Raw genomic sequence first — 11,675 nt, forward strand, 5'->3', positions numbered from 1 at the left:
CACAAGCACTTGTGTCCACCTAAAACTTATGTTATGGTTATGTACCCACTTACATACTGTACATGGCCAGTTTTCTGCTCTATGGTCCAAATCACACCTATTGCCCTATTTCCATCTTTACCCCACTATCTATCCCCTATGCTAACAAAAAAGCCACTCTGCCCCAGGTTCTGTAAAAACTAACTCTGCTGCCAATTATTGGCAAAAATCTGTTTAATTTTGATGTGGGTAATTTAACAAGAGTCCCATAAACGTCTGCATTTTTCTTTCAGAGTGCTGTAGTTTTGTCGCTCATTTCTTTAACAAGCTGGAAAACACTTCAAGAGAAATAAGACTCCAACACATGCAAACCAGCTGCATCAGGTCAACATAAATGATCAACAACAGGATTTGAGCATGTGTGATGCCTTACTAAACAGATTAAATATTTTCAGTGGATGGGCGCTCCAGCAATTCCGTTGAGTTGAAAATTGGATAAATATTTGGTCAATTAAATGCAATTTGGTCAAGTAAATTCAATTGATATGTGGGTAATTATGGTAACCTAAGAATCTTCCAGATAATTATGTAATTTGATAGCAGTTTTAAAACAAGTGAGAATATTTAGTTTTATACACTGTTCTTGCACTGCTAATGGAAATTAACGCTGCATGGTTTATTCTCCTATCTAGTCATTAAACACTTTCCTGATTCATGTTTTATTAAGTGATTAAACTGATTCACCGTAAGAAATGCTTTGCCCTCTAGTGTCATGTGGCACTTTTATCCAAAGCAACTTTTTTCAGATTGTGTGTTCCCTGGGAATCAAACCAATGATCTTGCCGTTGCTAGTGCCATGCTTTATCAGCTTGTGAGCTACAGTTCCTAGTGGAACTATACCCAAACTACAAAAATCTAGAGTTTTAAAAATAGCATGACCCATTCAGTTCTTTAAATGTAAGAACCAACAACTTTGCCAATGGCATCAATGAATCTAGATGCACGTGATTTGGCATGATATTTTTTGGTGAGTTCCTCTCACAAAGCCATTGTATGACATTAGAAGACTTGGGAAAAAAGCACATGAGTAATAGAGGCTGCTTTTGTAGTGGATTTTTTGTGATTTTTGAGCTTGACATGACCTGGCCACAATGACTTGTTGTGTGGCAACGCCTGCATCACATTCAAATTTTTACTTTTGTGTTCCACTGAAAAAATTACATCACACAGTATGTGGAATGATATGAGGGTGAGTAAGTGCATGACAGAATTTTCATTTTTGGGTTACTAATCCTTTAACAAAGTCAAGCTCATACAGACTAAAATAGAGAGTACTAAAATAGTGTTATTGCAGTGGTGTGGCAATCCACTATTCAACACAGTCTGAATTACAACCCAGTACATGAGAGGCATTTCAAAAAACATATATAACAAGCAAACTAGTATACCATCCAGATGACTCAAAACAACTGGTGGAAACAATACAATGATTTGGATTAATTTGTATTTACATTCAGCTGAAAGCTTAATCACGGGAAGTGAGCAGATAACCCCTAGCCTACAGCTGACAGTGGTATACTCGATCAGCTCTCCATCAGTACTTTGGGATGTGTTCTCGGTGGTTCGCGGATGCTCACCTTGTCGGTACGCTGGCACCCAACTGTGTTTTTTTAACCTTTGGTGTGTTTTTGGCTCACTCCAGAGCAGAAATGTGTGTGGTTCATTTGTTTTAGCTCCCCTTATTTTCTCTGGCCTCTTGCCCTGCTTTTATTCATAGGCACTCTAATCACTTGCGGGGTATATGCTTTATAATCAAGAGACCACATGTTCTCAGAGGCAGCAATGGGGGAGGGAGGTCTCAATGGAAGAATAATATATATATATATATATATATACACACACACACATTTTTAGAAAAAACTCTTCATATTTGGTAACCACACATCTGTTTTCATTGAATGTTATGGAACAATTTTAAATGATCAAATCGAGTACATGCATTCTTACACATGCTTCAGCCGACCAGCCAAGACAATTTCATTTGTAGTCAAGTTCACACACATCAAACATTGGTTCCAATGTGATTCTGATGAACACCCAATACGTCTGCTGCACCTGAAAGGATGGTCAGATCCATTCCTCCACGACTGCAGTGTTTGTAATTAGTTAAAGCTGTGTGTTTATGCACAACCGGAGAAAAAAGTCTTTGACAAAGAGGGGATTGATACAGTATTTTGAAGGCACTAATCCTAATGTAGCAGATGATATGTTTCTAAAACAAGATAAATCTAATTTATATATTTTTTTTTAAATTACAGGAAAACAATACAAAAATGATTATCAAGAATACGATTTTTGCCTTAATATCAAAGGTCTTACTAGAAAAAGAAATTATGATCCAATGTGAATTTCTTAATAGAAAATTATGATCATGCCTGGTAACGGGCATGTAAAATGGCTAGAAATAGCATTAGTGTAGGCCGACGTAAATTAGCGTAAAGCTGACAATTTACATAAGATTTATTTATATTTCTTCTGCTCCAAACTTCTCTGTCTGCTTGTATGAATGTAACACATAAGAAAGTTTCACTGCTGTTCAAATGCACTTCGGATCGCATCTTTATGCAGAAGTATCCCTAAATGTGAAATAAATGACATGACATGGAAAGAGTTCACATAGAACTGTACAAAACTCACATCTGTTTAATGCAACAGTGTTATTTATCAATATCTGATACTGCATGGGTGGTCCTTAACCTGTTTAACCTAGAATAGTAAATTCATTGTTCATATTCTTTGTATAAGGACATGAATAATAATGCTTAAAAATTAATGTTTGCCAACCACAGACACCGGGTTTCATCATGTTCTCATAATTAACTATTCCTCCTAGGTTTTGATTTTCATGCCATTTAGAGATGGAGCCTTGCGTGGGATCCAGACCTTCATAATTTGAATGGAGCACAAAGGGAAAAAGATGGATGTCAGTAACAAGAAGAGATTCAAGGAACAGTTTGGAGAGGAGCCCAGCGACATGCCTTTCAACCTGCACAGACCTGACGACTACTAGGCTGTCATCTCTGGCAATGTGGATGACCACTTCAGAATTGGTACAGAGAAGTCACTGCTTGACCTCTAAACTTAATATACTTAAAATCCTGTATCCTCAACACCCATTACATTTTAAAAGTGTTCCCATAGTCACGGAAATCCTCAAAATATCACAAATTAAAAATTCTTTTTAAAAAAAGTGTGTTTTCCAGGGTCAAAAAGTGTAGGAACCCTGTTGCAAGCTCAGGTAAAATTAAGAGTTTGGTAAACCATCATCCATTTTAAAGCTTTGAACTTGAATTGTAATTTCTCTCTGTGTTTTCAGGTGTGTCCATCCTGAAACGCAGTATGCAACTCTGTTCTCCTCTCTACTCCTCTCGCATCATCATCACATCTCCGCTGGGTCTGCGTAGAGTTCTGGGTGCCAATGGTGAGAAAAAGAGAGACTTTGACTTCATGTCTTCCATTGAGCTTCTGATTGTGGATCAGGCAGACATGTTACTTATGCAAAACTGGGAACACGTGCTGGTAATGCCCGTTTCACACATACTCCGTGTGCAGTGCGTATGCGGTACGTATGCGGTGCGTATACGGTACAGGAGCAGCACGCGCTATAGTGCTTTCACATATGCTGCATTTGCAGTGCGCTACTGATCCGCAGTTTCTGTGTGCCACAAAATCATAAATGTGTAAGTAATTTTGATTTTAAATCCAAACGTTAACTTTGACATTGTTTAAGACATTGACACAGTATGAAAATTATCATCATCATCAACAATAATCATTGTGATTCTTTGTTTTACATGTAGTTCGAGTTGTTGACAGAAGAAAAGCTATTGCGCTATATCTGTTGCTAAGGAGAAGAATGAGACGCATTTGCGTTCACTCTGTCCTTTTTTTAGGGTAAAAAAATCATATATGATGGCATTTTGCAACTTTTGGGACTATAATCATACTTTTTTGTTTTTCTTGACCCTGTAATTTAGTAACTGTAGAACACATTAACTGAAATTATGCGTATATGATGAAATTATTACAGTTTCTTGTCAATCGATGTCTATTTTAATGTGAACAATGCACTGCCACTTTAATTCAGTGCGGTGCAGCACAGCAAAAATAGACTCGGTGCGGAAACCATCGCTGCACTGCTGTATACGCACCGCAACTGGAACAGATCGACGGACTGCATCCGTGTGCAGTGTAAAAGCTCTAACCTGTTAACATGGGTAAGGAAAAAAATATGCACCGCATACTTCATGCGGAGTATGTGTGAAACGGGCGTAAGCCTTGAAAGTACAGATGATTTCTCATCTTCATTTCACATTAGACGATGTCTTGTAGGACATCGTTCATTCTGATGTGGTAGTGATAAAAGGCAACCATAGGTGTACCTCAAAACATCAGTTTTTGTCAGCGCATTTAGAGCAGTGCAGAACTGAGGTAAAAAGTAAAGCAATGTTAACATTAGGGCATTAGGGCACAATTAATCAAAAGACTAATCACGGTTATGGCTACCATGATTATGCAATCATGAAAACTGACGATTACGGTGTTCAATTATGTCTGCTCTTGTTGTGGCAATGGTGTCTATTTACAACATGTTTTTGCAGCAGATTATTATTCTAATCAATCACAGACATATCCGATGAGCAGTGAAATGGCAATGGCCAATCAGAGATACATTAATTAGTCCTCAATCCTATCAGTAATGACAACTAATCCTAATGCTTTTAAATATTTTAAACAGTCTGATGCCCAGATGCTTACTTTGTTTCACCTCTGTATGTGTTGGCACACAAAGATTAATACTGTAGAAACATCACCTGACACTCGAGGAAAAGCCTTAGAACAAAAGTGAAAAGCTCTTTGGAATTATTTTGGATTTATTGCATGTTGCGCCGCTCGCTTGCAACGTAGATGGTAAATACACTGCAAATGACCAAGGCAACAAAACCAAAAAACTCCCATTCTGATCAAGGCATAGATGCGTTGTAAATAATTTATTTATTATGCTGATTAGACTGCTTGGTTTTTATTGAGAGCATTCGCGAAAGTGTAGTGTACTGATCTGCAGGGCTCAAACTGTACCTGCAGTAAGTGACAGCAGTCATTGTAATGGGAGAGTTCATCACGTTGCTCGATTTCTGTGTGCAATTTATTACAAATTAAATAACAGTTTAGTTTTGTCCTATTAATAAGCAGGTTAATGTGAATTTGATTTGTATAAAATGGCAATTAAGTAATTCAACTGTTCTAAGCTTGTTTTGGAGGTGTAGTCAAAATAAAGAATATGGCATGAATAGCATATTTCACGAATCACAGTCATTGTTATCGCGTTTGCTCTAATAAGACCCATTTGCCACGCAGCTGCTTTTAGTATATTTCAAATGTTCACGAATCACACGAACTCTGATCGCAAAATTGCAAATAGCCTGATATGATCTAATAATGATCTTGAATGAACAAGATCACCACTAAAGATCTAAAGGGATGATTGGGCACTCGTCTTGCCACCATAGCGCTTACTGAACGCAGTAAGAAACTTGATCAATTTAAATCGGCAGTTCATAAGTTAGAATATTAAATATTTTATATTATTTACTGTGCGTTGACCAATTATTTAAGAGGTATAGACTTATTGTCTGATGTTAGTTTTTGATTTTATACAACCTTTTTCAGGCTTTAGAGGAGTGTTAAAAATGTGGCTGTGTATTTATCAATCTGTTACATATCACACTGTTTATTTCAATAGTTCTGAAAGAACTTGCATATATTTCTTCTATACCACAGATATCCCTATAAAAAATGTTATACTTTTTATTAGCCCTAACATTAACGAACATTATTACAATATATAATGCTTAAAAGATGCTTAAAATAAACTGTAGCTTAGCTCATATCCACCATTGAAATCTGCTACTCTGAAGAACCATGCGGTTGCTTACTTTGTGACATCACATTATTTTAATGTTTTAATCAACATTAATAATCGCAATTACAATATCAAGGGCAATAATCGACAGTTATGATTTTTGTCATAATCGTGCAGCTTTAGGTAACATGCAGTTTTATGTTTCAACCACAGATGTTGATAGAGAAAGCACAGAAATTCATAGTGGACCTTCAAGGCAACGTTATTGAATTTTATTTAAATTCATTGAATTAAGGATTGTGATGTCCTCTGTGTATTTAGTTGTTGTTAAATGATTTAGTATGGCTTTATATTTACAGTCAAACTATCAATGAGTATCAATCAGTTCCCTAGTTCAGTAGTCAGGGCACTGACCAGGGAGTCGACCATTTTTAGGGCTGTTTCAATCGCAAAATCCTTCCAGTTCACTGAAACGTTCACTTTCTAAAAATTCCCGGAGTGCATCATATAAACCAGGGAGCATCATTGCTCACTATGTTTCCTTATTGGAAACATATACTTCTGAAGTCTCAAGTCATTAGAAGATGAGTGCAAGTCTAAAATTATGAAGTCTTTATGAAGCCTTAGTTTTTCTTTAAAATAGATCTTGGTTGTTATATCTTTTATCTATAATGTGTATGAACGGGAAACAATCTTTTAAATATTAGAGTTTTAAGAAGGATAAAAATACAATACTTTGGGTTTTTAGTTAATTTATCTTTTATAATAACACTGTCCATTTTAATATCAACCACAAAAGTGTACGACTCTCATTTATATAGCAATTTTGCTGATCTTAAACAAATGGGTTTATGCGCGTAACCTCGTTACCGTGCCATAGGTGATCAAGTCACAAGTGTCCAAATGTTTGGTGGGTGAGCACTCATGCCAGTGCCTGAAGTCATGTTCATGATACACTGATTCACGAAATAGGGAGTTAGGGAGCGAGATGAGATGCACCCTAGCTGATATTTAACCCTTGTGCGACCTTCGGGACATTTTTGTCTTTAATTTTTGGCTGTGTTTATGTCAACGGCATAATAAGGTGTGTATTTTTTGGGGAGTTTTGATATTTCAAGCTCCTGTAATTTATAGTACACTGTATACACAAAATAGACACTCTGGACCAAAATGACAAAAATGTCCACATTTACATTTATGCATTTGGCAGACACTTTTATCCAAAGCAACTTACATTGCACTTATTACAGGGAGTTAAGTGCCTTGCTCAAGGACACAATGGTGGTGGCCGTGGGGATGAAACCAGTGACCTTCTGATTAACATGTGCTTTAGCCCACTATGCCACCACCACCCAACATTAAAACCCATTTGGACTGCAATATTTGATCCCAGTGCCATTAAAGCATAAAATCATGAATTCTGTGATATGCTTTCATTCCGGAGACCTGGCTTCAAAATTGTACTTTTTATATTTTCCACCAGATGGCGCCATATGGAGCAAATGCATGCTTTTTTCCCCTATTTTCTGTTTGCTGTATTATAGAGCACTGCAGGCCAATTGAATAAATGATGCAGCTAAAATTGTGTGGGTGTGTTGGTATGGATGTTAGGGTGAGTTATGCATGTGTGTATTGAGTAAATTTTTGTGTGTGTAAAAAAAAACAATAGTGGCATTATGTAAACAAACTGGCATTTAAAGGGTTAAAATCCTGAAAATGAATGAATATTTGGTAGTTCAGGAATGATGCTGGTTAAAAGTCAGTGAAAGTGAAAAATAAAATGAATAAATAATATTTTTATTTCAGTTTTTGAAGCTGAAATTGTTGTCCTCTAAGGTACTGTGTGAGTTTTTTTTAATTATTATTATTTGTTTGTTTTTTATCTGACACTGCACAAAAAATTAAAATGCATCAATATCAATGTTGCTAATAATTGACATATCCCAGACTTTGATAATAAAATAAATAAAAATCCCCTTAGCATTTAGTATATTGGAAATAATTATTTTGTTAGTTTGTTTTCTCCATAAAAAACAACAGTGGCATTATATAAACAAAGTGGCATATAAAGGGTTAAAATCCTAAACTGAATGGATATTTGGTAGTTATGGTCAGGACTGATGTTGGTTAAAAAAAGTCACTGAAAGTGGGAAAATTTATATATTATTATCACAGGCACTTTTTTTTTTTACGCAGACATTTTTGTGCTCTAAGGACCTCCTGAGTAAATAACTCCACTTAATTTTTCTTGATCCTGTGCTCTTGTGTTGCAGCACGTGTTAAAGCATGTAAATCTGCAGCCGCTGGATTCACAAGGTGTTGATTTCTCTCGTGTGCGAATGTGGAACCTGATCAACTGGGTGGCACACTATAGGTAGACGCTGGTTTTCAGTGCAATACAAGAGCCCCAGATGACAAACATATTTGCCAAACACTGCCACAACTATAGGGGTCAGGTACACAAAGCTGTTGACCAAATACAGGGCAGTTTTCAGGGCTAATCTGATTGCATCATGTCTTTTGAGTGTTTTATGGTCATTACCGAACTCTCACAATATCCTCATATAAATAGATGTCCGGCATATGCAATAGACAGGTTCTAATGTTTTTTTCTTTCTCTCAGGTGTGCAGTAAAGCCATTCAAAAGATAGGCTCGATCTGTCAGGTTCTTGTGCAGTTACCCACATGTATTCCAGATGTTTCACTCTGACAGCTTCATGGATCAGGATGCCAGGTCAGAGATGTCTATTGTTTATCATTCTGAACACTAGAGGGCCACAGTCATTAGTTGATTACATTGAATTCTGACCAGAGAAACCACTGAGAGGAAGTCTGTCTGTAATTTAAGTGTTTGATGCATTACTTTCAGAATGTAGTCGTTCTGTAACATGTTAGGTTATTCGCAAACAAACACTAAGATCCTGCCATTGTTTGCGTACATTCTCCAAAGTGTATGGTGCATAGCCTACTGAATTTCTATGACCCTTTAGGTTCCATTTCTTCGTGGAAAAGATCCTGCCCCAGTACAGAAACTCTGTCATGTCCCACACTTTCATCTATGTGCCTTCGTACTTTGATTTTGTTTGTCTGCGCAACTATATGAAGAGGACATTTTGTAAATGTATTATCATTTGGAGACTTAAAGGTGCAGTATGTAATATTCAGTAACCCTTGTTATTAATGACACCTGTGGCCGTTAAGTGAACTGCAGCCAGATACCTGTTGCTCATAGGGATGCGAGATAGCATTGACCAAAACAATGACGTAATGTACAAAGAGACTGAACATGATTCACTGATATCATGTTGACATAATTAAAATTACACAGTTATGATTGTTTTACTAGCTGTGGCTCCGTTGGTCGGCTACTAATCGCAGGGTTGGTGAATCCCAGACCACATGACTCCACATGCCGAAGTGTCCTTGGGCAAGACACTGAACCCCAAGTTGCTCCCAATGGCTGGCTAGCACCTTGCATGGTGTATGAATGAATGGGTGAATGAGTCACAGTGTAAAGCGCTTTGAATACCGTAAAGGTTAAAAAGGCGCTATATAAGTGCAGACCATTTACTATGAGACTGTAGTTTGAAGTAATCACTTTTCTTTGCATGATACATTGACTGCATTTATACGATAGCCTCTGTCGGCGTTAGCTAGCTAGCCAGCTTTATCAATAGTTGTTAGATACATTTGGTGGATGATGACAGTAGCTGTTTATAAAATAGACTATATATTATATGTTGACACAATTCAGTATTGATGTGATTTCATCACAACTGTCATTTTGATATATCGATGCGCCAAGTTACGTTACACTAATGAATGGGTCTTTTTGCATTATCGTGAACATTGTCTAGCATTCATTTCATGTGTTATTGTAGTTTACCTTGCTGAATAATTACAGATAGCATAAAAGATTGTTGAAAATATTTGTAGCTTGGAATTCATCAGTGTTAGCAGGCAAGTTAGCTATAATTACACAGATCAATCCTTAAGGCACTATATTTCACATGCTTTGCAGTAATGTAAGCTTACCTGTTGAATAAGAAGAATGCCAATTTAGGGTCAGTTTTGATCTCCCTTCGGATGATAATCAGTCTACAGGCTTTATTGGGCAACCTAGGATGTCCAGGAAGGACTAATTTTTTACGTTGCATTACAAGCTGTTCACACATTGGCAAAAAAAGGCGAATATAACATGGAAATTGTTACATATTGCATCTTTAACATAATCAGCATAAATTGTTTGCAGTGGCCCCATAAGGTTTTTGGACACTTAAGTGACACTTAAAAATGTCTGAATGTCATTGCATTAGATACAAAATATCAAATCAAGTGGCATCTGCAAACCAATGATGCTAGACCTTTTCTCAGAACTAATTCCACTTGCATTTTTGCAATTACTTTTAACTGGTCTCAAGGTGGATTTTAGTGGATCAGCCACAATATTAAAACCACCTCCCTAATATTCAGTAGGTCCCCCTCGTGCCGCCAAAACCGCGTCAACCTGCATCTCAGAAAAGCATTCTCTCTCAGCTAATGCTGTTAATTATAAAGAGACCTTGATTTACAAGTATTTACATTGCTATTTATAACACATGCTAAATTGGTACTGACTACCAGCATCGGCCAGTAAGCGCATATTTACGGGAGAAGATGCAATTTTTTTATTGTATCCGTGCTGTGTTAGAATTAAATGATTTAGTTTTTTTAATCAGCAACTGACTAAAGAACAAAAAGGGGATATTAAAAGAGACATTATTCAATAACATGGATTGTGTGGATCTTGTCTTTGGACACACTGAGAGAGTCAAACCAAATTTTTATTACCAACACAGTAGTGGTGCATCTGAAAAGCTATATTTTTACCCTCTTAATGTACACACTAAAAAACTGCTCGAGTATTAAATGTAAATATTTGTATTTATTTGTAAATTGTTCTATTATCTCTCTCACAGACACACTATTAAGGGCATCCACAACCTGATCTTCTATGGCCAACATACCCTCATTTCTACAGTGAAGTGTGTAATATGCTTCAGCCTGGTGTCAGAGAGGGTACTGCCAGCTTCACCTGCACAGCTCTGTATTCCTGATATGATACACACCATCATCTGACTGTATCATACAAAACCATTGGTCCGTCCTACAAATATCCTCTGTTTGTTCCCAAAACATTCAGTGCTGGTTTATGAATCCTTCATAAACTCCATTGGGTTTTGTGTGCTGACCTCTGACCTCTCTCACAGTGATGTTGAAAACTATTAGCTTTAGAACTACAAATCTACTGATTTGAGTAAATGCATTTTATTACACTCTCGTATGCTTATTTTGATTGTATGTTCATTAAAAATTATATTATTTTGTCGGATGGATGGTGTAGAACTCTGTTTGTGGCTATTCTGTGGAGCTTTATGTTATGAAATATTAAACAGTTAGGCTAGTATTTATATGCTTTTGCATAGACATTTTATTGCTGTTGTGTTGTGCAAACATGTGAAAGGAGTGCATACAGTGAGGAAAATAAGTATTTGAACACCCTGCTATTTTGCAAGTTCTCCCACTTGGAAATCATGGAGAGGTCTGAAATTGTCATCGTAGGTGCATGTCCACTGTGAGAGACATAATCTAAAAAAAAATCCAGAAATCACAATGTATGATTTTTTAACTATTTATTTGTATGATACAGCTGCAAATAAGTATTTGAACACCTGAGAAAATCAATGTTAATATTTGGTACAGTAGCCTTTGTTTGCAATTAAACGTTTCCTGT

At 36.6% G+C, this 11,675-nt stretch overlaps 1 pseudogene; it reads left to right on the forward strand.

The window, feature by feature from the left end:
* The first annotated feature begins 1,222 nt into the window (after nucleotides 1-1,222).
* Nucleotides 1,223-11,097, forward strand: LOC127617504 (U3 small nucleolar RNA-associated protein 25 homolog; annotated as a pseudogene).
* The last annotated feature ends 578 nt before the right edge of the window (nucleotides 11,098-11,675 follow it).

The sequence above is a fragment of the Xyrauchen texanus genome, chromosome 24 (genome assembly GCF_025860055.1).
Source record: "Xyrauchen texanus isolate HMW12.3.18 chromosome 24, RBS_HiC_50CHRs, whole genome shotgun sequence".
NCBI classification, from domain to species: Eukaryota; Metazoa; Chordata; class Actinopteri; order Cypriniformes; family Catostomidae; genus Xyrauchen; species Xyrauchen texanus.